The sequence below is a fragment of the Colletes gigas genome, unplaced genomic scaffold, assembly GCF_013123115.1.
Source record: "Colletes gigas isolate AHSC1104 unplaced genomic scaffold, ASM1312311v1 Colletes_gigas_Sc00001, whole genome shotgun sequence".
In the NCBI taxonomy this organism is placed as follows: Eukaryota; Metazoa; Arthropoda; class Insecta; order Hymenoptera; family Colletidae; genus Colletes; species Colletes gigas.
The window spans coordinates 12,414,658-12,442,001 of NW_025106630.1; the positions used below are offsets into that span (position 1 = coordinate 12,414,658).

The 27,344-nt window shown below is 46.1% G+C and overlaps 1 protein-coding gene across 11 annotated transcripts in view; it reads left to right on the forward strand.

Annotated features, from left to right (window-relative positions):
• The window catches only part of LOC122402214 (protein turtle-like), a 234,641-nt gene that overhangs the window by 46,253 nt on the left and 161,044 nt on the right, over positions 1-27,344 (forward strand). For all 11 annotated transcript variants that reach the window (XM_043405285.1, XM_043404860.1, XM_043405199.1 and 8 more), the window contains one exon: positions 24,848-24,886. The gene's annotated coding sequence lies outside the window, so the exon portion shown is untranslated. The remainder of the gene's footprint in view (positions 1-24,847; positions 24,887-27,344) is intronic.

Below are 27,344 nucleotides of genomic sequence, written 5' to 3' on the forward strand. Positions count from 1 at the left end.
CGAATTTAATCGAACAACTCGTAGGCGACCAACGAATTAGCGGGCAAAAAAAAAGGTTCCTTTTACGGCACGACTCTGCTTCAGCGCAAGTAGAAAACAAGATCGATGGTCAGACATATTTTTAGATTCAATTATCTCGAGAACGAAGGCACCGATGGCGCTTCGTTTCTTCGCATAATTTGATTAAAATCCGGACTTCCGTGTTCATTGTCAGCCATGTTCGAGGGAATTCAGAATCCATCTGTTTCGCAGCACGGAACCCCCCGGGCGCGTTTGAGACGCGAACGATTGACACGCTTCGGAGTTTGCGGCAACTCCTATTCTCCTCCGCATTATTGGTTCGCCCGTCTCTTCTTTGCATTCATCGAACCGAGGGAAATCCACGGGACGGAAGGCTCGTCGATATTGGCCCCCTTTCTTATTTATTTATCGCGAAACGGGTCTCCCCTCGGAGTCTTTGTCGGTTTCGGTTCGTCGTTGCATTCCCCGCGTCTCGCTCTCGTTCGCCCCCGAGTCTCTTCTTCCGCCATTTCTTCTTTGTCGCTCTGGCGGCCGGTAATACGGGTGATATATTAAAGTTGAACTGCATTGTATCGAATATACGCGTGGAAGGGTGGGGAACGATCGGTTGATCCGGACCAGGCGACGTGAAAAGCTTCGGAATGCATATACCTCGACGCTCGTGCGCCGAGGGGGGTGAAAGGATGATGGCCTCGATCGTTTTACAGAAAGATGCATCTTGACACGAATGCCATAAACGCTTTTCACCTCGCTTCCGATTCTTTCCGTGACGTTCGCGAAATTCATTCGTCGATGGATCCGCGATCTTGCCGTAATGCCGTCGACGCGATTCGTCTCGTCACTTTTCACGATGCCCGTCTCAATTCTTGGCTCACCTGTACTCGATAGATACCCCGTAAGTGGCGAGTTTCGTACCGTAATTTAATTTTATTTCATTTCGTCCAAATTTGTCTTCGACGCGAGAAACAATCGTTCGAGACAGGATTCGAGATTTGTAAATTAGGGTTGGCCAGAGATTAGCCTGACCCTACGCCCTTCCGTCCCGAGATATCTCGAAAGAGTCTTCCGGTGGATTTTCGTCGAAGAATATTCCCGAAGGCGGATCAAATGGCGAGTTTACGCATCGGTGTCCCTCTTTGACGTGGTTAACAATGTCGTTTGCGTCCCCCCTGGACGACGGAAGTCGAGGATCGCGCGATAGAAATCGCTCGAGATAACCTCGTCGCCGGTTCGGACTTAATTTAACGACTCGTTCAGCGATTTCGAGCGATATTCACGGGTAAAGATCCTCGGATTCAGTTGGCGGAGCGAACAGTTAAAACGGCACTCGAGCGACTTTCCCCGTCGACGAGCCTCCGCGTTTACATCTCGATCCCCTTTTCCTTCGTCGTTTCGCTACGCGGAAGCGCACGGCCGTTGTAGATAAAGCGAACTTTATATATGTATACGAAAACCACGGTATAAAATACGGAAGCGAGCTCCCTCTCGTTCCCCACCCGCGTCTCTTCTCGTCCGTTCATATTTTACAACCCCCCCTCCCGGCTCTCTAACGTCGTCGAGGGCGTCTCTTACGGAGTTGGCAGCGACGCACTTGTGCCAGGTCGTTAGCGACGGCGAAGTCTTATCGTTTAGTTTATTCCGCCGTTGCTAATATTCTCGTCCTCGAAGAAAGGAAACATCGGCGGAGGGGGTGGGAAAAAATTCGGCGAAGAAAAAGCGATAAGTGAATCTTAATTCCGCCATCCACCGCGCTGCTCCGTAGCAATCTTCTCCGGGAACGTTGCGTCGGATCGACCGTTATTGCTCCGGGTATTCCAGACTATCAACGGAGATAGGATGAATCGGGAATGCAATAGGGCGTCCCAGGAAACCATGCCCTTTAACGAACATTCAGTAAACGTTGTTCTCCGTTCATATTAAGTACATTAGGCTGACGTCTTTCTACCAAGGATCGTTTATTTTGATAATGCGTCTTGGTTGTAAATGATTCGAATTATAGGATAATGTATGTATATACTTCGAATTGCACGAAACGTTGCTCAAGACTGTATGTTAAAGGAAATAAATTTCTAACGGATACAACACCCCCAGTGTCTATTTCTGCCGGACGAAACTCGTAGAAGACGCGGTTTCGGGGTTCCTTAAACGGTAGTTTCCACGGGGATGAACCCCGCGGCAAACTTGATATAAAATACCAGATATTCGCGGGAAATATTTCTGTGGATGCGGGGTATGCGAGAACTCTGGCGTTATTCCCGGCACGTCTGCCGTATGCACATATTGCATTTCTGCGTAGGGGAGAGACGAGTGCGCTCGTACCGGCTGGGGGATGACGCAGGAAAGGGGCGCGGAATGGGGCTCTTTTCGAGCTAAGTGCAGCCAACCCTCGAACCGCGTGTCTCGTTTGCCCGTTTTCTAGCGTCGTGTTCGAATCGGTGAACTTTCTCCCACTCTCTCTCTCTCTCTCTCGCTGGAATCTTGACAGAAATTACATCGTTTTCGAGGATCGATCGACGACGTTGCGCAAAAACAATTCCGTTTTAACGTCACGTTCGTTGATACAAGCCTCCCGGAATTGAAGTCGAAACGCGCGGTGTTTTCGTCGCTTTCATTCGACGATAAGAGATCCGCAAACTCTTGGGAAACTTTTCTCCAAGCTGGACGAGTATTCAGCCGAACGAGTACAAAGCGCTGTTCCCTTAAGGAGGGTATTCTCATCGGCGAGCGGGAAAAGAAGGTGTTCTCGGGGAATATCGCGCGAGGGAAAGCACGAGAGCGGATAATTTTAAATTTTAATATAAGATCGCCGAGCGCATTGCATTTCGACGTTTCTTAAACACGAAGACGCGAATCGCTCCCGAGATTCCACAGCGAGCTTTTTATATAAAATATCGCAGCACGTTTCCTGCTCTTCGAGATTCTTAAACGCGGAATGTACGGCTACGGTCTGCCCGCAAATCTGTTTAGGAAGTTTTTGTACGAAATCTGCGAACGCAAATAATATCAGATTTTTATAGAAGACTACGCAGCGCATTTCCTGCTCCTTGACATTCTTGAACACACGTATCCGCTTCCAGATTTTTCGGGGGATTTCTTGCACGAAACGTGTAAACGAACGCGGTATCAGATTTTGATGCGAGATCACGGGGCACGTTTCATACCATTTTTAACATCTTTTTAGTGTTAAATCTCGATGCATCGTCGTTCCTTAAAATTGAAAACGTAAACGCAGTCTGTTCGAGTAGTATCTGGGAAAAGGGTATGGACGCGAATAATATCAAATTTTAATATAAGGTTATGGAGCACGTTTCGAAAACTTTGATACTTTTTAATATTGTAAATAAGAATGCAGACTGCTTGTCGGACTCTTTCGGAAAGTTTCGATAGGAGAAGTATAAGCTCGAATGGCTTCAGAATTTAATATAAGGTTGTGGGGCATACTTTCTACACTTTGATAGTCTTTTGAATCGAATATAGGAATGCAGTATACTCGGGAGACTCTTTGGAAACTTTCGGTAAGAAAAGTATAAGCTCGTATAATTTTAGATTTTATTACAAGGTTGCAAGCGCGCGTTTTCTACACTTCGATGTTCTTTAATGTCGAATACGTGCTCGCAGTGGCTTCGATGGGAAGGTGTATTTTCTAGCTTATCGATCCTCTAATTTCCTAGACGAGTATTTTATTCAAATCGAGATTATCCAAAGCGAAGTAAGAGATTGCCTGGGGTTGATTTTCGCGCGGAATGCGAGCGTTGAGGGTCTCTGGTTGCAAGCGGGGAAACGGGAACGTTAAGTCAAAGAAATAGCAGAAAATTGTACTTATCCGGGGGCTAAGTGCACGCCGCGCTTAGAACGATTTCCGACGCCTCGTAGCTCGATGAAAATTCCCCGGAGCGCGAAGAAACAAGAGTGCCAATAAGTCTCGCGAATCGGATGTCGGAGGGGGTAAATTGTCAAAGGTGTCTGGGGGCGTATGCAAGGTTCTCGGGTAGTCTGGTCTCGATGTTCTGGCGGGGATCGAAACGCTGGAGGATCGCCACGGACGTCGATAGGCGCGCGAAACTCGATAGATCTTCGGACGAAGGTATCGCGTGGCTACCGGCGTCGTCGACGAAACGGAGAACGGAGCGAAACCGACGCGAACGTATATCCCGGTTGCAAACGGGGACGAGGAAAGAAGTAAGCAGAAATATTCCGCGATGGGGTTTATTCGCTATTTTATGCATTCATGACGCGCACTTTTATGCATTCACTTTTACGGGCAGGAAAGCGACTTCTTACTCGAACTCGAGGAACAGCCGGGACGCGAAAAAGTGCAGCCGGAGTTTCGATGAACCGAGGCAAACCCAACGAAAACTCTATGAAACTCGGATTAAGGGGATCCTCGTCTAACGGGTTCAAAAAAATCCATTTTTATTTTTCCGAGGGGATTATATCTCGAAGTCTCTTGAAATTCCAAATGGAGCTACGAGCTGCGACAAACAGATGTATCCTGATATTTAAGAAACAAGTGGTGGTAAACGTGTCCAAAGAATAGCAAAAATTGATACGTATTAAGTTTCTCAGTCAGGGCTGGGAAGCAGCGATTCACCTTTTCACCCTGTTTCTGTATATCATGTTTTAATGTACTTGAATTTGTATATTTCAACGTTTAGAAATGTTAAGGCATCGCTTGCATTCGTTACCTCTAATACAGAAGGCAATAGTTACTTAATCTCCGCAGGATTGCGACGGGAAAGTTGTAATAAACACACCCGGGGGCTTTGAACGTCGAGCGTTAAGACTCAACTAATTAATGTGTGTCGTTCCCGTCTACGACGGTTCGTTTTCGCAGTAATTAATCATTAAATCGTGCAGGGAGTTTGTGGACAGTCCAGCAACACGAGGAAATCATAAAACCGTTGCTACACGTAGCCTTCTCCATGAACGCAATTCAAACTGTACCAAACGCGTTTGATTAGACTCAATGACTAAAAAAAATTCCAGTATAAAAATGAAAGGAAGTTCTCCATCGTTCAGGAACGAGAGTTTTCGAAAACGCTGCCAAGACAATTTTTTATCATCATCCCCTGTTTATCGACGTGGTCTCGCCACTGGCGAAATCAGAGTTTCTTGTTCGTCGCATTCCCGCAAATATGCGTTTAATGCAATGAAGCGTTAGTTCCGTCGGAAGTCGACGCGATTGAAAGTTGGTTTTTCATTTCTCTGAAACGTAAATTCTTTACGGATACACGGCGCTCTCCCCTCGGTCGACGTTTCAGAGGGAAAGTTCGCCCGCCTCTGAGCCAGGTTATAAGGTAGAAACTTTATCGGCCGGCTGTAGCAGCGAGTTCTTTGCCAGGTTTTCATGTAAGGGATGCAACGCTCGACCCCGATCGTAGAATAGCCGGGATTTCTCATTAAATACGACTAAACGATCGAAACAAACCGTGAGCACCGCGTCCAGCCACGAACAGCGAAATTAATTTTACTGGCTTTCGGTGGCTGGAATCAAGGGATGTTCCTACAGTTTCATATTCGAATATTTTATCAAGGGGATATAATTTTAAAATATTTGCTATAAATATATCATCGTTGGAACAGTTTCGCGAGCGAAGAGAAAAAGAAACGCGGTGCATCGATTGAGGCCAGGCCGCGAACGGGGGATTCTTTCTTCATGGTCAGCGGGAGGATTCGGTCTCGTTTTTCAGCCTTCTTTACGATCGGTATAAAGTTACCTGGGCACCGGATGGACGTACAGGCGAGCCCAGGATACGAGCCTGCAAACACGTGTGTGTTTACATAGCGTCTGACCGCTTCCGGCACAGAAGCACGGCTTCGTCTCCGTCTGGATCCTTTCCTCGACGCTGGAACAGGAGTACGGACGAAATTTCGTGTATATTTCACAAGCAGGGCCGAGCGAGGGTGTTCTGTTATTTTATTCAGGATGTGGTCGCTCGCGGGGGGACCGGAAATCGCACGAATCCGAAGTTTCCCCTTCGTAAAGCGCCCTTGCTTTAAGAAAAATCGACAGTGGTTGGAGAAATTTTTCGGCGAAATTAAAAAATTTCAAATCGTTCCAAAAAAAATTATTTTCAGTCGCAGAGGTCAATTACAATCATTTTTGGTGAACAGACATATCCCTGAAATCCTAACTATTTTCGAGTAAAAAATTCCTCACCGAAAATACAATGTCTGACCATATATTGAGATGTTTCACTGAAATTTTTCAGCGAAATTAAAAATTTTCAAATCGTTCTAAAAAAATTATTTTTAGTTCCGGGGGTCAATTATAAACATTTTCGGTGAATAGACATAGCCCCGAAATCCTAGCCATTCTCGAGAAAAAAATTCATTATCGAAAGTATACGGTGTGGCCAGAAATGTCCCCCCAAAATTTCATGCGTATCTTTAAAACGTCACAACTTCTGAACGGATTGGACGATTTTAATGTTTAAAAAAGCAAACAACGCGTATTTTAGTGAAGAATATGTAGAAATTGTAAAAATATTCGAAAAGTTGTTCCTTGACCCCGAAAAATGAGAAAAACCACATAAGAGTGGTCCAATTTTCAAACAGCCATAACTCCTACAATAGTGAATATATTTCAATGAAACTTTTTTCTCAAGTAGACCTCATGGGTACCTACAAAAAAGTATTGGACAACTTTTCTGTAGGGTGTCAAACAAAATGATTAAAAATGAAAAACGGATTTTTAAGAAAAATCGACAAGGGGGGTAGGTGCCTAAATTTTTCGGCGAAATTGAAAAAGTTTCAAATCGTTCTGAAAAAATTATTTTCGGTTCCGGGGGTCAATTTCAATCATTTTTGGTCATTAAATATACCCTCGAAATCCTACCCACTTTCGAGAAAAAAATTCTGTAGGTGGACAAATTTTCGACTAAAATAAAAAATTTCAAATCATTCGAAAAAAATTATTTTTAGTTGCGAGGATCAATTACAAGCATTTTTGGTCAATACACATACCACTGAAATCCTACTCACTTTCCAGAAAAAAATTCGAATACGTGGTGAAATTTTCGACGAAATTAAAAAATTTCAAATCGTTCTGAAAAAATTATTTTTGGTTGGGGGGAGGTCAATTACAATCATTTCTGGTCTAGAAGGTCTAGAAAAATGGATCGAAAAAATACATCGAATGTAAGGTCTGCTCGTATATCTCGTCTGTGGTCGAAATTTGGTATCTGGACGAAATTTTGGTGATTTGCGTCGCGTACGTCGGTCGCGGGGGAGGGCAAACAACCGTGGAGAAACGGAGAAAAGAAAGTCTCTGTTCGAGCATCGATTTTTACGTTTGCGGCGATGGTTCGACGCAAGTAAACGAGGAGAAACAGAACAGGGACAAATAGAGAGAGAAATCGTAACCGTGAGGGCGCGAGGATCCTGGAGGAGAAAGAGGAAGTGAGACGTACGAAACGATCGGCGAAGAGAGTGTACGTAGGATTCTGCCGCGTTACTGCGGACGAGCCGCCGATTCGAGTCTGGTCGACTGATTTCTCCCCCTCGTCGTATCACGGTTGAACTCGAGAAAATTTCCTATCGCAGCGGATGCGGAGAAATGACGCGGAAAATCGGACGGAATGCCCCCTTCGGTCCGTTGCAATCTTTTAGTTTCTCTTTCCTTACATTTTCTTTTTTTTTTTTCCTTTTCTTTTGTTTTTTTTTTTTTTTTTTATTCTTCTCTTTCACCGTCGAATTTATTTTCAACGGCTTGACCGGTTCTCGTTAACGCTGGCAACCTCTCCCGACGCCTTCCGTCGTCGATCGACCGTTATTCGATTCATTCTCGGCCGTCGTTCCGACGAAAAGCGTCCGCACGAATAAATTTGATTACGTACCGATTGATACGCAGGCGGAGGCTCTTGAAACGGTTCAGCGGAATAACTCGTTCGCTATTGGCCACAGACGACTTCCGGTTCTGTTTTGCGCGAGTCCAAGGCCGATATAGTAGGCTGGTTTTTAAGTATTTTCGTTTTTCTTTGTTGGTAATTTATTGGAAATTTTTATTGAACAAATATTTATCGTATCGTACGAATGGGACAGTTAATTCATTAATTACGGATCAATTGTAACCAAAGGCTGTTAAGATGAGTAGGGAAACGAGAGTAGGATCGCGATGTCAATGGCCGACACGACATTCTCAGTCGACCGTTTCAGCATACGTTTTCGAGTAGGTTGAAGAGCGTCACGCTAGACTGAATTGAAATATTTCGAACATGTACACGCAGTCTATATCAAACCTTCCATGGGACCTTATTTCCGCTATCTCCATTTTTAATAGCTCCACATAGCGTCGAGTTTACGGAGAAGTGGATACTAGCTCAGAATATTTAACACAAAATAATTTAGGCTGAAAGGGTTAATAGAAAAGTAAAAATATGCTATATTATTTATACAGTAAACTCATATTGATTTTTTTAAACAGAATTATATGTTTTTTACGTGCCTTCTGACAGGGCATTTAAAGAGTACAATGATTTATAGTTCGAGGGCATTTAAGATCGTTAAAGCGCGATTACGGATGAAGATATTTGACTTTAAATAGGATAATGGGAGCAGGGAAGAGCCGCCTAATGCGTATCAATCGCTTAAATCGTACCTCTTCAATTTCTTTATCATTATTGAATATACTTAAGCACGATCCAGTAGCGAACATGTACCTTTTATACGTTTTTCTTCTCGAAATACAAAAAAACATGAAGATATTAAATCTACGTCCAAATACTGATATAATAATTTTGCGTTTATCGCGTCAGCATAGTAATTCCGGACGTTCCTTTCGAGGAATTATGATAATTACGCCCTATTTTCTCTCTTAATGGGTTCGATATCAACGAATTTTCGAACAATACCGAGTCTCCGAAATACATGCGTGTACACGTATATCGCTTAAATTTATAATACAAACAATGATAATGAACCGTTTAATCGATTCACGAATATACCTAACGCGTATTTTGCGTCCGGATATATTTGCCACGGTTAAATAAAACGTTACTTTCTTCGTTATCCATTGTAAACAATTCCTACACGAATCGAGCAAACTTGAAATCATAAAAAAAAGAAAACGAATCGAGTCCACGTTAAGATGTACCAAATTATTACTCGATTTTTTGAAATTGACGCGTTTATCGGTTCACGGATTCAGGCGAGATCGAATAGGACGGTTGAAACGAAACGTTCGTTTCTTTCTTTACGGGATTCCAGGGAACAGCGGTTCCAAGATTCCTGGATCAACCGTCGTAACATTATTTTCAGCTCAGTCCCGGGGCAAACTCGCGTCGAAGGAATACGGGGTCGAAACGACTCGAAGAAAGAAACAAATGGCACCTTCGTGGCTCAATCTATCGGCTCATTTGAATAAGTCGACCGTCGGAAAGAGTCCCTATCCGCGCCACCGTCGACTCCACCCTTCTGTTGCGCGTCCCTTAGCTCCTCTCGCGGATCCTCCATTCATCCCTCGTCCCTCAAAGGGTGTCTCGCTTCTGTTGTCGCCGCTAGAAGCGCAGACATCTTTACCCGGTGCCTTAAACGTCTCCTGATGGAAATCGCGATTACACTGTCTACTTTTTCCTCTTCCTATCGCGAGCAAGTACTTTCCAAAGGGTGACTCTTGCTCTCCACGGACCTCGGCATTGTTCTCGTTGGCCTCGAGGATCCTTCCCACGACTCGATCCCCCCTCCGTAGAAAAAAGGAATCCCTTTGAAAACGACAATATCAAAAAAATTACTATTTTTAATCGTTTTAGTTCGAAAGTCTTGTCACCCATGGACGGCAGTCGAAGCGTCGAAAGAGATTTTGCTAGAAATGGCCAGTGTTGATTCAAACGAGTCGATGAATTATAATAACGAGAGTTACCCGGTGCTTTATCCGACGGTGCATGGCACGGTCGAATTTTCGAATAACTTTCGACCGAATTTTCCTCGGCAATTACTCGACTATGCACCGTTGGTATTAATTTCGAGGAGCGAAGTATTCATCCGATGTTAAACTTGGGAGTCGGGCCCGGGGTAGTAAATAAGGAACAGGTGCGAACGAACGAACGAACCAGCGGGAAGTTCGGTTCGAGGAGGGCGGTATTCGTCGAGTTTTCTCGATTACGGTTGCCATTCTTTAGCGTATTTGCAACGCGTCGTCGCGCGAAAGTTCGCGCTGGCCCGTTGATCCTGGGCGAAGGAAGTTTAGCGGGCGCAAAGGACCGTAATAAAACTTGGAACGGAATTAGAATTCGAGCTTAACGAATTAATGTAACAGCGGGGAGAATCCGCGACGGTGTTTTAATATTCCCTCGCTACACGATTAATAGCAGCTCGATTTCTAAAAGCCACGGATTCTCTCGCGACCTAACCGCGTTGTGTTCCTTGAATAAAACTTGCAGAAATTAATCTGCCGTGAGAAATTACGGGTCGAAGGTATATTTAAAAAGGAATCGTGCACTTACTTAAGAACGAGTCCGGTCGTGTCCATTAGCGATTATGACTTGGCAACGTCCCGGCATCCTTTCCACCAATTTTTCCGCGTACGAGACGTATAACGACCTCCATATTTCACGAACGCCCCGCGTTAGTGCTTTTAATGATAAAATGCATTTTCTTCGAAGCTGTTGCTTCGCGCTCGCCTACGCGTTTTTCGATAAGACGGTCAAATCCAACCCGGTTCCTACCCCGCTCTTACGTATTCTATTTCGCGAACGTAACTGCAAACACGCTCTTATGTGACAATCGGAAACGACGATATCTGTACAAATCTCGGATGCATTGAATTTTCGGTACGCGCGTGCAACGCCGTAATCGGGGGAACGAAATCGAAGTAATAACCGCTGGAAAGGGATCGTAGAATCCCCTAAATGGAAGTTGCTCGCTCGAATACGCAATATGCGCAATATGTTTATGCATTATGTGGCGCGGTAGTTGCGGTCCCTGGAAGACCGAAACGAACGCCAGCAGCGTCCGAACGAACGGAGCTCTCGAAAATGAACGAATTTTCGCGATTCGCGGCTAATCGCGGTCCGTGCTTTTAGTTTACGAGAATGTTTGGGGAAAATGGCTCTCGAAGTATCTCTGCCGTGGCTCGTTTGCTCGTCGCTTTTATCCGGAGCTACGCTGTAATTCGAAATCTCGCGTTGGGTCTAGATTTTCAAAATACGTGGCTATCTTAAAGCGCGGGGCTTCGTGAAACTCTTGCAATTTTTGTATTCTATATTTCAGAAGCTCTCGGACATTATTAAATTCGAGTTTATCCGTAGCATCCAATGGGAAGGTTTAGTAAGAAAGTTAAGGGAACAGCGTAATCCTAAGAAAAATTCTCTAACAGAGTTTCTTCGGGGTGCTGTAAATTTCCCGGCGTTCTCCCGCCGATGTAGAAGTTATTGCGTGGAAAATTCCCGACGAACCGCAAATATTTATATCGAGGCTCCGATGTATGGCTTTGTTTCTCGATAGCGTTCAGAATCGCTGCTCTCGGAACGAATCGTTAATATCGGAGCGTTGTTATTGTTCCTGGAGGAAGGCAGTCCGTTCTTTCGGTGGGGGTGGGTGGTGGTGGGAGGGGGGGCGAATTGTGGCCGCGCGCCTGTAAAGCCGCAACCGGCGGTGATTTTTTGCCTGGAAAGCGGCAATTGAAGGAGAACGAGCTGCGGTTCTGTTTCCAAGGAACGGTTCGGTTTCTTACTTAATTACCGCAACGACTTTGCGCGCCTCTTCTTGTTCGCTTGTGCCCGCTCGACGGTAATTGTGATCTTTGGATGTTTCCCTCTCCGTTGTTTGCGGTCTCCCGCCACCGGGGAGATGCGACGTATAATTTTCCCCGTAGCGTCTTTCGCGGTTGGGAGAATTGTTCTCGCGAACAGAACCGTTCGCGAAACTTGACAGATTTGTAAACCGAACAAACAAGTGTACATATTTCCTTCATCTTCAACAATTTTAAAAATGTAATTATCTCATCATCTTGAGCAGCCACACGTGGAGACAAACGACAACAAAGATTCCAGGTGGGGGAAATATTGATAATTTTTTGGAGGTTTCGCCAGGAATCGGTTAACCGGGTTGATGTAGGGTGCCCCCGAGAGCAGGTTTTCTCGGTCGATTTCCGTTTTTCCGATCGTTATCGCGGGCCAGGCGAACGATAGGTATATTCATGACCCGGAGATCCATTAAAAGCACCGGTTCCAAAAATTCGTTCGCCGAACGGCGAACGAGGGAGAATATGTATGCGACGAATAACCATAAAGCACTTTCGAATGTCTCCAGTGGATTTCCTCCGAGCCACTCCGGGCCACGTTCGCCGCTATTTCCATAGGAAAATAAGTATCCTTTCTGCATTTCCACGAATCCTTCGGGAATTGTAAAACGGGAGGCGAGCCGCGATAATTCTGTAGGTGTCGAGAGAGGATTCGGAACTCTGGGAGGAATGGCACGTTGGCCGAGTGCCCGTGAAACTTGGAGGTGTTGCGGAAGAAAATGGCTAGTCGGTACCTCTTTCATTTCGTATATATATATACACCCTTTCATCCGTTGGCGGAAACCGGTATACATCGGGCTTGTATCTGGTTCTACACGCCGTTAAATAGTACCGGGAATGAGGGATGACACTTTTAGTGGCACTTCGTCCTTTCCTTCTCTCGGTATTTTCCGTTCCAATCTCTCCTGGTCCTACTCTGCGTGTTCTGCCTCGGCCTCAGGGTATTGTTAAGTTTTCCACCCTCTTACCCTTCTCGCTCATCCACGCTCCTAGTTCGACACCATTTCCGTGCAACCGGTTCCTTTTGTCTTTCTCGGCCAAATATGTAGTGTCAGACAACCGACTACTGCCTCGCTTCTGGCTATGCCCGGAATACCTCTTCCTATTATCTGCAGTCTGCCACGCGAGAACGTCGACAACTTGTAAGAAACGCGAGTAAGACGAAGGGAATTGTTATATTCTCGAGGCGCATAACCTATAGAAGTAGGCGTTCGGAAGAATCGATATACCGTCTGTCCCGCGACAACCGTGTCGACGATATCTTCCGAATACTTAACGAACACACCGATAGTTTAAGTCTCTTCCAACTTCGTCCGTGTATCGATAAAAATGTTCGTAAAAAGAACGCAAATAACTTTTATTTACGAAGAGACGACAACGCCCAGTTTCCTGAAATAGACAAACAACACAGTCGAACGGGTAGCGCGCATATTTTAAATATTTCTCTGTACCCTTTAAATTTATAATTATTCAAACGTGCATATAAATTTCTGCGCTGCGGTTTACCGGTCCACAGAACGTCGTGCCTGTGCGTTCGTATTCTTTTTCCTTTAAGATTCCGTTTAAAAGGGGTCGAATACCATTGGGGAAACGTCGGGATTAAATTTTTAATAAATCTGAATCCGAACCTGTATTGCTCCGCATCCCCATTTTTCGCTCACGACCCCTTCTCGCGAATACGAAATTACCAACGTCCTGTTTTATAAAATTAATAAAATTCCATTTTTAAATTTATTCATTAATTTTAATTAATAAAACGTAGAAAGAGATTAAACGGCTAAACGTTACGACAAATTTACGAGCACACTCGCTGAAGACTATAGAAATTTCGTATTATAATTCAGCTCTTGAAAGTACACCGTTCGTTAATATTCCGTTGATTATAGTTATACGGCGTCGTTCTCCTAATGAAATAATTTATGAATATTTCCTTAAAATGCAAATAGGCAATGCAATATTAATGTTGTCTTTGTTTATTATTCATTTATTTCGAAATATCGAACAAGTCGCTACATTTCGTTCTCGATCGTTGAAATTTCGACGTACCAGCAATTGGTAGGCCCTAAAACGCCTAAAATACAATCGAAGGGAAAGCACGGAAGCAAAATCCATGCCATATCCTTGGATTCTCTCGAGCAGAAACGCTCCTGTAACCGTGCACCGTAGGAATTGGTTATTGACAAAAGGCTAAATCATCCTTTTTGTTGTTTCGATCCTCGATTCGCTCTGCTGCGAATGCACCGTGGATTGCAGCGTTGTTCCCCGACCGGTTAACGCGTTAATCATCCCCGAGCGATGGGGGAAGCTACTGAAAAATATCCGTGGCAACGGTAGGCGAGGTTCGTCGGTTCGAGCGTTTTCTCAGATAAAACTTCATCTTGCTCGGTTTCCTGGCTCCTCCTCCTCGGGGGCTCGCGGAACCAAGTTCTCGCGATACCGCGACGGAGAACGGAAGGGTAGAATAAGAAGAGGCGGACCGATAAGTACTCCATTTCGCGATGGTATCGCGGCGAGAACGTTTTCCTGGGCGTTCGAATACGGAAAAGCGGCCGTGCAAGTCCATAGAAAGCGGGGAGGAATCGCTGGCATCGGTCTGGTCCGAGTTTCCACGAAGGAAGTGTCGGATCACCGAGAGGGTCGGTGGCTGGTCCGGTTACCTAGCACGACGATACCAACAAGGGGTTGCTTCTCCCTCGGGCATCGTTATTCACAACTATCCCAGACCAACGGTGCTTCAACGAGGGTGCGAGGATATGCACGTTGCTCGACCTCGAGCCGCGACGCGACCCTCTCTATTATTCAGTTGTCCCTGAAGAGGTCGCAGCCACCTCGGACGGGGGAAGTTCGCGACGTCTTCGATGTTTCCCGGAAACTCTTTTGAACCGCCTTTGCTCGGACATTTCGCTGATTTCGCGTCGCGATAGTCGACGAGTTCCACGAGACTTCGTCCATATATCACCGCTTTTTTTCTCCCTTGTTCGGGGGTTTACGACGTGTCAATTGCCACTCACCGATGATACTGTTGGACTCCTTCCCGGGAAACTCGCGTTCTTACCGTGCACAAAACATCTCTGTAGATCTCTGACAATTTGGAAGAATCCAAGGGGTTCGTTGATGGTAATATTTCCATAGAAAAATGGCATGCTTATTCCCGATCAAAGTGCCGAGAAGCTTTGACAAATTTATTCGAGAGGATCGAACTTTTCCGCGAGCTGGACAAGTTATGGACAAGTTGTATAGATCGTGGCTGTCCAGTAACAATGTTTGTCGAGTAACGTGCATTACATTTCGCTTTCTTCGTCGCCACTGTCATCGTTGGCCAGTTAGGGGAACGGATATACAGCGAGCTGTCGTTATTGTACGTTCCGTCGGGAGCTACACCGTATCGGAGTGAAATATCGAGATCGCGATATCTTGCTTACCGCGTGCGTACCCTGGGACTTTGTCGTATCCACTTTGATATCAATTTTGGCGAAAACATTAGGAAGGGTTACAAATTTCTTGGGCATTCAATTGCGTTCCGATACGTGGACTGGTGCTGTTTTGAAGTGGCTTCGATCGTCGTTGGTACGAAGTTGCAATTCCACATATACTCGGTGTATCGATCGCGATCTAACGCGAACTTTATCTTAACACGCGTTGTACGATCGGCCACAGCGACACACGACGAGAAGAAGTTCAGGACCACAGAAGCAAACAGGATAGCAGAGATAGAGAAGAACACTGGTCGGCTACGAAGCCACCAAAGAGCAATCACTGTGGTAGAAACGATCAACAGTGGTCATTTTTAAAACCTAAATGCAACACGATCTATATGCAATACTTATTTTAATAAGAAATTTTTTACGAAGTTTAAAATTGCATAGAAGAGTACTTAAAAATAGGAAATGTTTCGTGCAGCGTTGCTTCGTCAAATTTTTATTTTGACAAGACCGGTTTTCCAAGCGTCTTCCGCCTTCTTCACCCTCTGTTTCGCAAGGGTGGCTGGCGGATAATGTCCTCGCGACCTTTGGCGCCGTCGAGTAATCGCGACAGACAGCTCTTCGCGCCTTCTTCCCGGCGTTGTTTAGCAAAACGAACAAGACCGTCGCGGATGGAATTTTATGCTGGCCGCGGTAGTAAAAAAAACGTGACCGGGAAACGAGGACGAAGCTGGATTATGGAAATGCCCGCGGCGAATTTTTCTGGTTCCATTGGCGCGCGTAAACTGCAACGATGCTAACGAATCTCTGTGTCGAAAAGTAATTTCTGTTCCATTTGTTTGTTCCGTCGCACACGAGCGTCCGACGCGCGTCGGTGAATATGAAACTCGCGGATCACGTTTTATGCAATGTTTTTCATTCAATTAATCAATCTAGGGAAAATACACCGTGTAGATTTTATTCAGCTCGCAGGGATGGGTGGAGGGCCGTGCAATTCTCTTTATAACCAATTTTATAGCAGTGGTTTAACCCTACGACGGTTTCCAGAGTCTACTCTACTCTCGAAATTTATTTTCTATTAAAGAATTAAAGATACAAACGAATTTTGTTTATGTTTTGTTTCAAAGTCGTACCGAAAATATAACCAATTAAATTTTTAACGATACCAGCGATTCTGGTGGTCGAACTATTTTTTTTAATTAAAAAAAAAAGGTTAGAGACGACGCGATCGCTTATCCGAAACCGCGTTCTACCTTGAGAACGTTTCAGGGAGTGACTAACGCCCGCGGAAAATTTTATAGTCGAGCCATTATCGTAAAAGTCTATAGTAGGCCTCCGGGAGCAGGATTATGAAAACGACCGCCATAAGCGTACGTTACGCTCGGCTCGTCTATTGCCACGCGTGACGCCGGAACCGAAACGAACCGAAATGGCCGGCGCGTAGAATTTAATTTAACTTTTCTGGTTCGACCGATGCCGCCGCGAAATCGACCCTCCGCCGTCGTTCCCGGCTATCTCGGCCGTTCGGCTTGATCGACGTCAGTTAATTTAGACACTCGGAATATATGGGAACTTTTTTACCCCAAAACCGTACGAGGCTTGTTCCGTCCGCGATATCGGACTATTAACTCTCTGCGGTCCGAGATATTTTTAATATTTCGTTCCAGCGCGATTCAGCTATTTCTCCTTTACTGCTCGACATCGAAAACCTAATATATGTATTTAATTGTACGTCTACCAACGTCGTTGCAAAGTCTCTGTCACGTGAAATTGTCACGATTTGATTCGAAGTTGTCGAAGCACGCATTGTTGAAAAGGTTTGCACAGCGCAAAGAGATAACTATCGGGCACACGGTAACAACGTTTTCGCGATACGAGTTGCAGCGAAGTTGTAGCCATCGATATTAGATGTCGTGTTTACAGGGAAGTTATTATAACATCGACGTTGTAATTCAGAGTTGTTCGACGAAGCGACTTCGAGTTGCTGCGATGATTAGAACGACGTTTAGAGACGCGTAAACGGATCGAACGGAAAACCGATCACGTCCATGAAAAATTCAACGCGAAAGCAATTTCGAAATTCCCGTAATTAATCATTCGGTAACGGTGAACGTTCGGACCGCAACTTTAGTGGCGAGCATCTAATTTTTCATTTCATATATTGGTACTACGGGGAAATCCTGACTCACTGCAGTCGAAAGTTGTTAAACTATTTCAACTTCGATACGCCCGAACGTGTAAACGAGTAAGTACTAGCTCCAGCAGGAGTTAGAACCGTCGACGTCGCTAGGTTCGAAGTTAGAAACCGTGGAAACGTAGTTGCTGTATTTAATACACAGGACGCTCGGCGCGTTTCGGATCGGTTGTGTCTCGAATTTAAAAGACGAGAAGATACCAAATACGGTCTATATTAATAATAAAACTTTGAAGCGAAACTTCTCGAGACAAGGAGCTCATTTTGACGAACGAGGCTGTTATCACACCACGAGTACACTAGAAATTATACTCCTATCCTGAAAGCTATTTCCACGCTCGGTAGAGGTCTCGTTGCAAGTCATAAACCCGGTCCACGGAACGAAGTCTTAAAGATTAAAATTTAACTAAATAACCGAGCACTTGGCGCCGGGTCCTAAAGCTTTCCTCGTTCGATGAAGATCAACCAGGGGTCGCGCGATCTTTAAAAATAAATATTCAGTTTCACCTAACTTTTACTTCAAAGTTTCCCAGCCGGCATTAATTTACGAACGAGAGGATCCCCGGCCTCTTAAAAAACTACTTTCGAAGAACCATCCAATTAAACCGACGGTTTATCCAATTAAGCCAACGATTGCTCGCGGAGATTTTTCATTCCGTTTCCAACGAGGAACGCGATTTTCTGATTTTCGCGTTCCGGTGGGGGGGTGGATCGTCGGATCGGGCTAATTCCGGGGCGCGCGCGGAACGCGATAAATAAATCTTTAATGCGAGAAGAACCTTAGGTGCTTATCTATTTACTGGCTGCGTCGTTTTCCCTGCAGGCCACTTCATCCAGCCCCCGGTATGGTATGATCGTGGCTGTTGAATTTGCATACAAGGTGGCTCGCTGCGGTTTTCAAGCTTCCTTTTGTAGAAGGGATTGTTTCCACGTATAGACGGGGCGATGGTTCACGGTGAAAATGGCTCGTTCGGTGCACCGTTACAGGATAATAATACGTACCAGAATTTACCGATATAATACGTATTGTTTGCAAAGGCTTCCCTCAAAGAGCCGGCGGGCATCGGTTGGTCGCAGAAATATCTCAAACGCGTGCACGTACGGCCGGAATTCCGCCATTGTCCGACCAGATTTGAATTACTTTCCATTCGAGATGACATCGATCGTCGCCGCGTACCGCGCGGCTGCAATTAAACGCCGCAAATTTTCTTGGAGGCTTAAACTCTGTTTAAGGACACGTCACGGGGACTAATTGCCTAATCAGCAGCCTGGATTCCAAAGTTACGCTACATTTAAACTTCCAGCTAACTTGGAAGCGTGAACGATACCGCCGCTAAATGTTGCGCCCCTCCGCCAGCCCGACTAATTGCACGGTACACCGCGGAGTAATTGTTTCGTTGTTGTCTCCGACAACGTTTCTTTCCCTGTACAAGCTATCGAGCTAGAAAATCTTTGTTAAGAACTATACGACGTCTAGTTCCATTTCATCGTAATTAGAACCGTGCCAGAGCGTTTCGCGGAGGGGGATTGAGAACTCCTGGCCCGCTAGGAGGTTCGGCTATCGCGCGGGCTTCCCCTCGGGCTTTACGATATCGCAAAACGCCTCCGGACTCGTTTAAGCGCGATGGACGTCGTAAGCTTTACGATCGTCCTAGAGCAGACGGCCCACTTTCGCGATATTACAAATCGTTTCAATTTTCCGGCCCGAACTCTGCATTCCTCGCGGCGTTCCCTCCCCCTGGATCCTCGACAACAGCTCCCCGAAATCACGCCAACCCTTTGCGAACGCGAAGCTTCCCCACTCGCGAGGCACGGTTACCGCGGGGTGAAAAGGAATTTTCGGCCAAAGGGGAGCCTTGGCCCTCGACCCCGGCATTATTCCGCCTCTTTCGCGTCGCTACAATAGCTATCCCGACCGATATATCGATTCTACTTTGTATTACGTACGGAGCCCATTGAATTCGCCTACGCGATGTTTAGCTTCGAGCTGTCGTTTTCTTCGCGCCGGACCTCAAAGGCGCCCAACGCTTTCCGAAATATCGAGTCATCGCGTATTTCGAGCAGCCACGTTGGTTGCAACTCTAGTTTCGAACGATTGGTCCAGCACGAGTATCGAAAAAGCAAACTTATATGGCGATCGAGAGACGCGGCGGAAGTAGTTGAGAAACACTGAAGCAGGATGGAAAAGACTATAGCAGTAGGTGCTCCTGTGCGTCGTGTCGGGCGCGTTACACGAAATGCGGCATTAAATATTCGAACACGATCATGAAAGCCGTACGGCAACGGCGATATAATCCGATACCGAGCCGGTTTATGGAATTCGGCGGTGCGGTCATTAAAGTCTCTCGAGAGATCGCCGTTCCCCCCGTATCTACTATCAGCTCGCTTGACCCCATAGGTGATGCTTCGATCCTTTCTGCCTCGTCCTTCCTATCTTCTGGACCAAGGGTTCCCAAACGTTTCCATCCACAACAGAATGTGTGATCTCAAACTGACGATGACTCGATACAAGCTTGGATTATTTTAAGTGGTAAACTTTTACCATAGAAATTAATTATTTTATTATAGAAACCATTTGGCATTTCTTTGCACGTGGAAGTAGAATTTTAACTAAACATTTCCTTGACTGCTTTGAGCTCAAAGTTCAATTCTTTTTGCACGATTGGATAATGATCCACGACTGGACGGATACCCATAAGTGGCACCTTACTCCATTAAAACTATCGATACCCACACAGTGGACGTTCTCGGGATCCTTTTTGCTGAATCGATGTTCCGGTCGACGGCGAGCGGTGCAAACGCCGACGGCGTTGTTACGATTTGCGTGGTTGCTTGTACGTCCTGCGTCAGGAATTACCTGTTTGGACATCGAAGCCAGCTAATCACGATCGGTCGACGTCCTATCGTCGATCGATGCCGTGTTCTCCTTCTCGCTGTCGGTTTGCTTTGCATTTCTCTCTGACACGCACCGACGGCGCAGGTGAGTTACCGTCATTAAACGGAACGGACGAACAAATATGTACCGAGCCGCGTACGGCGATTCTTGAGCGAATTTCGTGCGCTCGTAAATCTCGTCGTGCAACTGTCGCGATGGCACGGGAATCGGTTCGTCTTATTCGAATCGACCGGGGCCAGTTTCGAACGGTTACGAACGGATTGTTACCCGGTTAACGGCCAACTATAATATTAACGACTCTCGAAGATAGAACGAGGCATGAATAATTTTACGCTGTAATCGATTCCGGGCAACTTGGCTCGAAGCTTCGTTCGTTTAGCGATCTAAAATTAGAGCAATCTGTTGTTTTGCTATTCAATGCCGGGAATAGAAAAGCGGCGTTTTAATCTTAGTGGACGGCGAAACGATCGATGGAATTTTTAGGCATTTGTTGTGGTCGAAAAGGAGTTGAAATAAAACCTACGATCCAAGACTATGATGTTAAAAGTTATTAGTCGAATAGTTCTGAATCTTAGGAACGTGCGACAACGAATGATAAAAATGGTCCATCATTTGAGGAAACGCCAGGAATAATGTAACTTGCCTCTCGTGGGCTTAGTTTAATTTCAAACGCGGTGGGAAAAAATATTTCCCTCGATTCCAGTCCACCGTCGCGGTCGTCACAGAGTAGATGAGAGTCGAAAAGGATTTTCGACAATCGCCATTTCCCTGCGACTCTCGGTCGGTTCCAGCTCTTCCATTTCGGCCTCTTTCATCGCCCCGCCCACGCGAGAGCTCGACCAAATTATCTTTAAAAAGAAGTGCACCGTGACCTCTCTCGTACCATTTTACATTCTCACCTCTGACCTTTCGCGAACGCGTCACGAGGCTCTGCATAGCTTATTCGCGGCCTCCGGGATGGTTACTTCGGTATTTAAAATCGCGAGTTCCATAGGTCAGCCATCTCAAATACCCGGCTGCAACCCGATCCATACGACTTTGTCCCTCGCTCGACCCTTATATTTTAATTTTTTAACGTGGTGGATCGATGGTGGCCAATAGCCATCTTCAATTTTAAAAATATTAGCTCGCGGACAACTAGAACAGATCATAGTTGTTGGAAACTAAAAATGCACGAAATGATTTCCGTGTAAGACTATTTTTCTACGCAAAAATGGGTTCTTGACACCGTTGGCATAGGTCCTGGCCTTGACGAGTGCCGTGATCCCTCGTTCCCGGAGCGTTTCTCGATCGCGCGGACGTTTCGAAAGTAAAAACGCGTCCACGATGAAAACGAACGGTTGAAATACGACGAGGCCGCGCGTCTGTCGTGCAAAAATACGAGCGACGACGAGCGGCGGAGTCGCAAAAAGGAAGAAGAACGGACGGCAAAGAGGGCAGCGCGATGAGTTACGAGCGGTCTCGTCGATTAATAACGCGCGGAAGCGCAGCTGGAAGTTTGACCAGCGGATAGCCGATCCTACGGAAGCCGAATAAACGTTAATTTATTTGCGAACCGTGGCTCTCGTTGCTCGGGCTCCAATTCGAGGTATCGAATACACGTACACGCCGTGCGTACTCGCGAATCCGTTATATGCTCGGCCCTTTCATCCCCCTGGCGTTACTCTTTTTCCTTCTCTTACCCTTCCTGAATCGCGAGGAAGAAAATTATTGCTTATCCATTGAATTAATTGTTCGCGCCACCGGACGAAAAGTCAGGGAAATTAATTTCCCGCGTTATGATCGAAACAACAATTTTTACGTGCGCGAAGGGTTTGCTGCGCGCAGATTTACAGAAGATCTAGAAAAATATGACGAAACTATACGCTAACTTTTTCTCGTTCCGAGCTACGTCCCTCGAGAAAATCGAGTTTGGAGATCCGCTTCGTGCTCCGAGAAGTGATTAAACTTCTTGGAACGTAATTTCAATTTAAAATTTTAAAAGATGTCTCTTGACAACGCGAGAAATTAAAGATTCGCTATTGCCCACCTGTAGAAGCCTGTATATTAACACGGATAAATACTCGGCGAATATAACTTTGAAGCAAGGATCTCGTTCCTTCCAACGAGGAATTCGCCTTTCCGCGATTGCTATTCTCCGCCCGACTCTGTCCACTTAATTTTATTTTCTCTTATCCGCTTTCGTTCTGGGGAGACACCTTTATCTACCGAAAGGTCTCGCAGGAACACTCGTTCAGCAATCATTCGCCATAGCGACGAGGATCGAAGGACTCGTTCCTTCGTGTCTTTCCCTCGATCGAGCTCTCTATCGCGGCGATTTCGTTCGCGTGGCGGAATCCACGAACCGCCTAAGGGGTGATATTCGCGAAAGGGATCCCCCGTGCATGGACGATCGAGCAGATGGTCACGTCGGGGGAACGTGGGCGCCACGCTCTCAGGAAAGTTCCATCTCATCAGCCATTAAACAAAGCAGCAGTAGACACAAAGGAGCGTCTGCATTGTCGAGAGGGTAGCTGGCAACGGCTCAAGAGAGAACCAACCCCCTGTCGACTAACGTCGAGAGGTGTTTCTGATTAATCTCCGCTGCCCCCTCGTCGGCCCCTTTTTCCTTTCGTTCGCGTCTCTTTCTTGCCAGCTCCCGGTCGGTGTACCTTTCAAAAATGCAAAACGTTCCGCGACGAGGGCGTGAAACCCTTACCCTCGGCCGTGGAAGACTACCCCCTTGCGGACGGATAACCGTCCCCGAAATATGCGACTCAAAGGGGCCGGAATCAATGCCACTCGCCGTCTTCCGTCGTGTTTCTCGCGATATATCCACTACCACGAATAATATTATATTTTGGGACACGTTTCCAGTCGTGGCAGAGAATTAACACGTGGATGGAAAATAGTGGAGGTCGTCGCGGGAACAATAAAACGACAGGCGATCGTCGACTGTCTTTATTTCCGTGTCGCTTCGCCGTCGCGTAACAAAGTTTTCTAATATTGGGAGTCGAAGATCCGAAAAGCGGGGACGAAAGTCTATACGGTGTGCCTTTAATATCCGTTATTGGTTGGTTTTTTCCCCTCCGCGCGATCGGCAGCCGAAGGCTGATCCAGCGCGAAACGAGGTAAGTACTTACAGGCACGGCGATACTTTTACCCGATAGAAAGGCGATCCCAATCGAGGGGGTATCTGCTTACTCGACGTTGGAAAGTCGAGATAATCAAGCGCGGTAACGCGAGAGTTCCGTGAATTGTTTGATCGACGTCCGTCCGTTCCTAACGAGGTCCGACAGAGCGCTTCTTTTCCACGAAGAAACTGCTCCGACGAAACAAAGCGCGTTTCCATAGGAAATAACATTTTATCGCCGACGAGAGATCCGCCATTGTCTGCGAATAATTGATTTCGGTGGGAACTGCGAGCAGTGAAGTATTCAACAAGTAATTTCTGCTATATAGTTTGCGTTTCGTTCGGTATTTGCCTCGTACCGCAACATCCTCGATAAAGCGTTCGAGGCGAGGACCGCTGGCAGCGCTTTAACGAGGGACGACGCGCCTGGAGTCGATTTTTGACTGTAACAGCCACGCAGGGACGGCCAGATAACTTTTATCGGGCCATTGTACTTTCACACCACTGAAAATTTAGGTCTGTGGAGAATGAAAGAGGTTGAGAACCAGCGACTCATGCTTCGTTGGCTTGCAACAAGATTTAAGGGTCCTTCTATCGAGGAATAGTCGGAAACGAAGAGTCCGATTCCAATGCCAAAGAAGCAATAACCACCCTGCTTATCGAATCCAACAACCCAATCCCTTAGACCTTCTCGGGTCGATCCACTTCACCGGAAGAGAAGAATGGACCAGGATATGGAACACGACCAACCGATCCAAGATACGCAACATTGTTCAAGACTTCTACCAACAAATACGCGGACAGGAAAGAATTACTCGCGAATACCTTCCAAAGATAATCGTGCATTAGAAAGTATTCTTTAAAATATTCCTGGCTTCGTTCGAATCGATCGACACAATTTCTGTTCCACATTATTTTTCTATTCGATATTTTACCGCGCTATCGGGGAAACGCATTGGGATTTTAAAAGGTTCGGGAGGCGGAGAAAGTAAAGTAAATTTTGCGGAGTCTGGGATGACGCTGGATTGGGTAGAACAGTGTTTTCTGGTACAGGTGGCGAAGTGTTTGCGATTTCGAGTGACGCAGTGTTTGTATGCACGGACAGATTCGGAATTCGAAAATATTTGCGGAGACGAGTGAATTTACACATATGGCTGGGTACGTTACACATACGTTCGGTTGGGTTAAAAACGGTGCAGCACGAATATCGATGTTATTATTTTGTAAAAAGAAATTAATTTCTTTAATACTTCTGTGTGGCACGTAATACTGTTCACGTTTCTTTCGCTCGAACCGTCAGAGTGATTAATTAACTTTGGTCTCGGACACCGGTGCCATTCTTTCTTTCTCACCCCCTTCGAGATCATTTCATCCGAAGGATTTCCATTAAGGCCATTATGTAGACAACTATTGTAATTTTTTTCGTAGACGTTCGTTGACCGTTGAATGTTTTTTGTTGCAGAGAGGACACGGAACCAGATTTCGGAGCCGGACTGCACAAGTAAGAAAAGCGTTCGACGGTTCGTTTAAATTGTAATATCACCGCTGGGTGGCGAGGGAGCGATTCATCAGGGGCATTAATTTCGTACGAATTTCGTGTTCTTCTACCTGGCGATTATTTCGAACGGTCGACCTTCCTAACGTCATCCCTGCGCGATATTTTATTGGACGTCTCGAAGGCCTCGTAGAAATGAAACACAGACGCTCGCGATGAATTTTCCCGAGAGCTATCGAGCGTCGTCGCCGTCTTCTCCATTTCTGTTCTCATCCACCCTTCCGTGGAATTAAAACCATCGACTTTCATTGTGCGGACGCCTCCCGGCGACAGGGATGAAACGCACCCAACGACGGAAATTTCTGACTTATTACGGCCGCCGCGTTGCCCTCGCGGACCGTTCAACCTAATCGCGGCGTTGATTTTTCCGCGATCGCGACGCTTCTTTTCCAATTCCTAAATTGTTAGATCGTAAGATTCGACGAATAGGAGCCCAGGTGAAACGTAAATTCGTTAATTTTTAATGCTGGTTCCCCCGCAAGCTCCGTCTGCTTGGGCGTTCGGAGAATGTCAAGGGAGTAATTTAGGGTCTAAACCCCATAGCGTGTAGCGGCCAGGGGTAGATAACCTGGTCGTGATCTCGGGATCAGGCGGTTACGGACCGTGGTCTGCGTAAATTCCGAAAGTTAACTCCCGTGTGCGTTGGTCACCGGGAACCAAGATGGCGTTGGACTCGTTAACGCTCGGTAGATCCTCGATAGCGATTTCCTCGCGGCGTCGGGTCATCATCGACGCGGGCGTCGGTGTTCTTGGTATTCCAAGAGGCGGATTGCTCCTCGTTTAACAAGAATGATCGTCGGTGATCGGCGTCTGGTACCCATCTACCCGACAAGCGAGGTGGAGTGCCCACCCATAATAGCCTCTCTCACGCGATCTTGAATTTAACCTATCGATCAGAGAGAGAGCGAGAGAACGGGGCACTCGATCGCGCGGAGTGGCTCGAAACGAGGGACGATCCGTTCGCGCGCTATTCCTCCAGAACTTCAAAGAATCCTGCGGCACGGCCTGGAACGAACGAGGATATTACGCAAAGTGTTTTCCTTTTGTCTCGAGCCCCGTCCAATCCGGAAGAAACACGAGCCACCGACGAGCAAGATCGAGGAAGCGACGGAGAACGGATTCTCGTCTGCTATTTTTATCCACTTTGCGCGCTGGGAAAGCCGTCTTGGGCTTTCGAACCATCTAACCTGTTAATATACCCGGTCAGGGTGGTATTTATGAACAACAAACTGCCGGCAATCGCGGCCAACCGAGACGCTCTTGCAAATTTTCCTTCCCCCGATCGGTGATCCATATTAACCCTTAAGCGGACCCTCGATCTCAACTGAATTATTTTATTTAATGTTGATTTGTTACCAAGCTCGTTATTTTTTCATTTAAACAACGTAACGTGTTAATAATTTGTATCATTCCATTAGAACTATAGGGAATTTTGCATAAATTGTTTGCAAATGCCGTGGACCGCATAAATCGTTGTCGCCGGGCCGCATCTGGCTCACAGTTGCCCATATGTGCCCTAAATGTTTTTCTCAATTCAATACACTTTTCGAAACGCGTTCGCGAATTGATACAGTCCGAACCATAGATAATTCCAGCCGATTATTACTCCGATTACTTCTCACCTGCGATCGCGATACAATATTAAATAATAATATTATCAATACTTGCAGATTTCGAAGTTAAATCCTCCTCGATGATTATAACGTCATATACCAGAAGGTATTTTTGACATAAACAGGTGAATCGAGCAAGTTCTCGGTAGGTTGGACGCAATCGCGAAAGAAACAAACCGCGAATAAGCGGTGTAGTAACCGGTCTGATCGAGTTTCCTCCAAAAGGACGGCATTGATACGTACAGCGTGTCTTTCTCCGAGATTGGAACCGTTAACGGAGATAAAGGAGCCGGTTTAAGGTCGCTTCTGCCGGAAGAACAACTATCTCTTTCCTCCGTCTTTCTTCTTACCGTTTCGTCGACTTTCCGCCGAGTTTTCCCTCCGTGCATTTTTCGCCCGACCACGCCGTTCCTGAATCGACTCTCGTTGCAACCTCAACCTTTCCCCCAACAATTATCCTAACCTTCCTCGAGCTGCACCGTTGCATTCTCACACCCCTCGACCTTTGGGAAACCGAGCTTCGGTCGACGAACAGTTCAATCCGTGCTCTTGGAGGAACAGACGGACAATTTCAGAAAAATATCACTGAATTTCTCAGTTTGTCTTTAAAATCGTTACGCGTTTAAATAGAGAACAATTTGTTCGACTATATCGAATTATAGAAATTTGAAATTTTCAGGACACTAGTTCGCGATACGTTATCGGTTTCTTCGTTCCACGGTTTCATTTTTTTCGAGCACCGTTTCCAGAATTGGGCGAAACGTCGAAAACGAGATTAGCTACGAACGGTG